This window comes from Quercus lobata, chromosome 8, assembly GCF_001633185.2.
Source record: "Quercus lobata isolate SW786 chromosome 8, ValleyOak3.0 Primary Assembly, whole genome shotgun sequence".
NCBI lineage: Eukaryota > Viridiplantae > Streptophyta > Magnoliopsida > Fagales > Fagaceae > Quercus > Quercus lobata.
This window is the reverse complement of record NC_044911.1, coordinates 2,758,310-2,763,599: the sequence shown is the minus strand read 5'-3', so window position 1 is coordinate 2,763,599 and position 5,290 is coordinate 2,758,310.

Sequence of the window (5,290 nt, the reverse complement as noted above, 5' to 3'; positions counted from 1 at the left end):
AGATTAATTATAATAAGATAAAATTTCAAACGTCTTCCACTGAGGTGGGTTATCTCCAGAATTAGGCTCATCCTGAGTAGGCCGAGTAGTGGCATCGTCCTCAATGTTGACATCCTCAGAGCTCTTCTAAAGGAGAGAGCTTACAGCACCAATATTGAGCTTGATGGAGCTAAAGTTAACTTCAAGGAAGCGTTCTTCAGCATCCATACGAAAATCCTTAAAGCCAGCAGCGTAGTTTCTGTCCAAAAGGACAGTAAACTGATTGAAAGCTTTGAACTCCTCAATAGCATCTTCTTTGGCTTTTTTGAGAAGGGCGTGCAACTCGTCATTCCCTTTCTGAAGATGGTCAAGACGACTATCCTTCTCGACGATGTCAACTTTAAGCTCTTCGACGAGGTTCTTCAACTCCTTGACCTCGTCCATAGCCTTGCTTGCCATCTCAGCCTTACCCTTACAATCTTCTTACACCTCACTAATCTTTGCTTCAAGCCTTGCTCTGTTTTGATCCATCTCAGTAGCCTATTTAGACGCGACTATGAACTTTGACATGGCCTACATATGCAATTAATTCAAGTTAGTTAGACGAGAGATGTGAATATGACAAGACGAAATAAAAACAAAATAACGAAAACATACCTTGAAGAGATCATGAACAGTAAAGTGTTCAAATTCTTTCAAGGACATGTCATAGCGCATAACCATGTCCTCGTCAGTCACAGCCCTTTGGAACCTTTCCTAAGCTAGACCTTCATTCTCAAGAAGGTTTATGGGAATTCTTCCAGAAGGCTAGGACGAGATGGTTACCACAGGCTTGGATGGGGTAACTCTAGCAGGTGCAGACGAGTCTAAATCAAGAATTGGGATGGACGATTGTTGAGAGGTAGGAGGGATAACTGAGCCAGACTTGGCTACCCCAAGTTTGGACAACCCATGCTTCACCTTCCTATTTCCTCAACGATTGGGAAGATTTCCCAAATCAAGCATCTTAGATAAAAATTTTCTTTTATTTCCAGCAGAAGGACGAGGCTGGGACTCTGGCAAGGTCACCTCATCCACTAATCCCTTTCCTTTGTTTTCCTTCATGGTTGCCATCCCTATGGAGAAGAGCGTTAGAGTTTGGTTAAGGCAAATATAATTTTTTTTTTTTTTTTTAAATCTCTTAAGTAAAAACTTACGTCTGCGAGTGGTAAGCTTGTGGGCTAGGGCTTCTAGGGATGGTTCAAGTCCAAGTCCCCAAGTTGCAAGACATTGGAGAGCAACCAAAGAATGAAAGCCCCTATCAGCAAATAGATGATGCGTTCAAGATGAAATCTATTTAAAGAAGTTCGTCTAACAGCTAAAAAAGGAAAAAAGGAAGAAAAATGTTAGACGAGTCTAAAAAAGATTGAAAATATTGAATAGGAAAGAAACATACCTTCTGGACGAAGGTTCCCTACTTCTCTAGTATAGGGGCCGAATAGATCCCTGCCAACCTCAACAGGGTTTGCAGCCCAAAAACTAGAGACAAAGAAAAACTCTGTCTTCCAATTTCTATCAAATGTGGGAAGAGACCTTATTAACCTACAATCTTTACTTCTGGCTGTGAATTGATAAAAACCAAGGGATTGACTAATTTCTGAGGATTTGTAGCCGTAAAGGAACTCGTCCACAGTGAGAGGACGATCTCCTTCAAACACCTCCCTCCAGAAAACTTGCATAGAGACGACAAGCCTCCATGCATTGGGATTAAATTGGCATACTCCTAAACCTAGCTTAATAAGTAACTCTCTAGCAAATGCATTGAGAGGAAATCTAAGTCCCCCCAAAGATAAACCTCATAAACACCTATTCCAAAATGAGGTTTACAACACCACTCACCACGGACGACTAATCTAGGGTTAAGGTCGTCTAGAACTTGGTACCAACTTCTAAGGGAGATAAGCCTTTGCTCATTTGTCTTGGAATGGACACCTATAGCACAACTATACATAGTTTCTACCTCGTCTAAATCAGTGGACAAGGGAACACTTGTGGAGGTACTAGCCTGTAACCCAGAAGCTGTCCCCGTCCTAAATGCTTCCTGAAGAACCTCTAAAGGAACCCCTGGAACTCTAGACGTGTATTGCTCATCCGTGGTGTTCCCTCTACTACTACTACTACTATCACTCCAACTGCCACTATTGCTACTAGAACCACTATCACCAGTACTATTGTGATACTCATTTATCTCCCTATTATCACTATCACTAGACGAGGATATCACAACTTTAGACATCTGAAAAACTTAAAGGAAAACCTAAAGACGAAGATGAAGAAAATACTTGGTTCTAAACGAGGAAGGCCTAAGGACGCAGGAGGACTTCTAGACGAGGCATTGGATGACAAATGTCAGGGGAGAAAATTTTAGAAATGTGAAGGGTAGGAGAGGAATTCTACTATTTATAGGCAATGAGGCTTGGTATCTGAAGCGACAACCAGGAGAAACCATGTGGCATTTTTCTTGAAAGAAGAAACGACATGATTGAAATACACCAGATTGGCCATGTGTCAAAAAAAAAGGAAAAAAAAGAAAGAAAAAAAGAGAGGAGGGGCTATCTGATAATAGACAACACAAGGATAAGGGGGCAACTGATGGGAAAAGACAAGTATAGCTCGTCCTTGAGTTGTCGTCTAGAGAACATAGGAAACCATGACGATTGGGCCTGCTCCAGTTCGTCCATTGTATCATTCATAGGTTATCCTAATATAAAAATGTTGTCCAACATAAGGAGGCCGTCCAAATTAAGGAAGGTCGTCCAAACATGGAAGCAGATGGATGACCCTTCAACACTCAGGATGAATTTATACACATAAACTTATATTTTGAACTACATTCTACTATTTTGGAGAATGATCAAAATCCTTGCTTAACACTCTAACTTCTCACTAAACTCTCAACTTCCAATGGCAGTTATAGAAGATAAGATTAAATCTTCTAACTTCTATAGCAGTTGTAGAAGTTGTGTCTGAACCTTGTAACTTCCGTATGGTTTGAGGAAGTTATCAATTAAGTAACCACTCCAAGGCTCACTATATAAAGACTCATCCACATCAAATGAAAGTAAGTTTCCACTATCCCAAAAAGTTGGAATTCTTGGCCAATTCACCCCGATCATCTTTGATCTTGTGTTTCTTTCTTTTCAGTCTTTTTAAGCAACCACTAGCCCATTGAAGTCTGGAGCATTCAGCCTATTGATTTTCTTTGCATCATCAATATATATTTATATATATATATATATATATATATGGGTTGGGCTCAAGTTACACCTGGTGTAACTTTAAGTAATATTACACCACCTAATATTTTTTAATTAGATGTGAATTTTGATAAATCGACTATATATATATATATATATATATATGTATGAGTTGAGTTCAAGTTACACATGATATAACTTTAAGTTATATTAATTATACCACCTAATATTTTTTAATTAGACGTGAATTTTGATAAATCAACCACTAGATTACATTATCTTCATATATTCTTCATACTTACAAAATTTAAAGATGATCAAAGATTGATAACTATGTCATCAATCAATTGTTTAAATTTAAGTTTTTGTAGTTTAAAATAATGCATAAAAGAGGAGTTTATGGATCGAATGATAAATTACATCAGATTGGCATGCATGTTAAAAACATATAGAATATGTAATTCAATGGTTGGATTTTCAAAGTATGAATTCAATAACAAGTTATTAGGTAGTGTAACATTGCTTAGAGTTACATCAGACGTAACTTGAACCCAACCCGACAAAAAATCCTTCAAAAGCAACTTGAATTTCGTCTTCTCATGTAATTATGCAATACGTCTCCTTTAGTATTTAGACAAATATATATGTGTGTGTATATATTTTTGATAAGTGCATTTAGACAGTTATAATATATACATAATTGCATAATTCCTCAGGTCAAACGTTGTCTTTAGGTGAAAATTTTGGAATTGTTTCTATGTAGTTTGGGCTGGACTTTATTGAGCCAATTCCAAGTGTCATTGTCTTACGAGTGTGGGATTCAATGCTGGCTTAAGAAAAATTTGTTCATTACATTAATGATTGGGAGAGTCAACATACCATCCATTTCGACTCATTATTATTAACTAGCTTGTAACCCCATGCATACACATGGATACACTTAAAGATATACAATAAGATGAATAATATAATATATATATATATATATATAATTTAAATACTATTGACAATCATTTTTATATTTTGTTAACTCTTTAAAAAAATTTGTAAGGAAATTATTAAGTATAAAAGGTAAATTTTCCATTTTTTTTTAAATTATTGTGAAGCACTTTTTTTTTTCTTTTTTTGTTTAACGATTCATTTATTCTGGACTCTTTGGTTTTTGTACTTAATAACTCCCTTGGATGAATATTTATGATGTGGTCCCACATTTGATTCTAAAATTAAGAAATAAAACTCTTTCAGAATAAATAATTTAGGACACATGGCACAAAATTGGAACTCTAATTTGGAATTCTAATTTGAGTTTCTCTTAGTTTCACCTATTATTATATATATAGATTTATTTGTCAATATTTTTTAAAATGGATAGAATTATTATTATTATTATATGTAATTAATGACATATACAATTTCTTAGTATATATGTATATTTATGCCACCATTTTTTTAAGGCTAAAGTGCAAACTATACCCCTAAAGTTAGGAGATTTTTAGATTTTATACTCTTAAAGTTTCAGAATTTAGATTTTGCCTCCTAAAATTATATTTCGCTTGTACTTTGCATCAATGGTCATTTTGTTCATATTTTTCGTTAAGTGCCACATAAGCTTGTCACATATATTTAGTTTGTCCAATAAAATAATTCCATGTCATTTTCAATATGTCATGTCATTTGATTATGCCGTGCAGTCGCTACATTTTGGAGTCACAGTTAATTTGGTCCTTAAATTTTGATAGCAGTCAATTTGGTTCATGCTATTTTCAACTTACAGTTAATTTGATCTCTACTGTTAACTCACTAATGGAAAATATTTACGTGGCAAACGGTTTGCATAGTTAGCATATGTGATGCTGATATGGCAAATAAAATCATGAAACTATTGTTAAATATATATTTTAAAATGTCACGTTAGCATTTATTTAAAAAAAAAATTAATTTGCAAATTTTAAAGATAAAAACTGTCAAAGACTCTTTTTTCATGCCACATGGCATTACTTCATTGGCAACCCACACCACATCAACATATTATTGATTTTTGGGTAAATTTATTTAAAACCCAAAATAAGCTTATA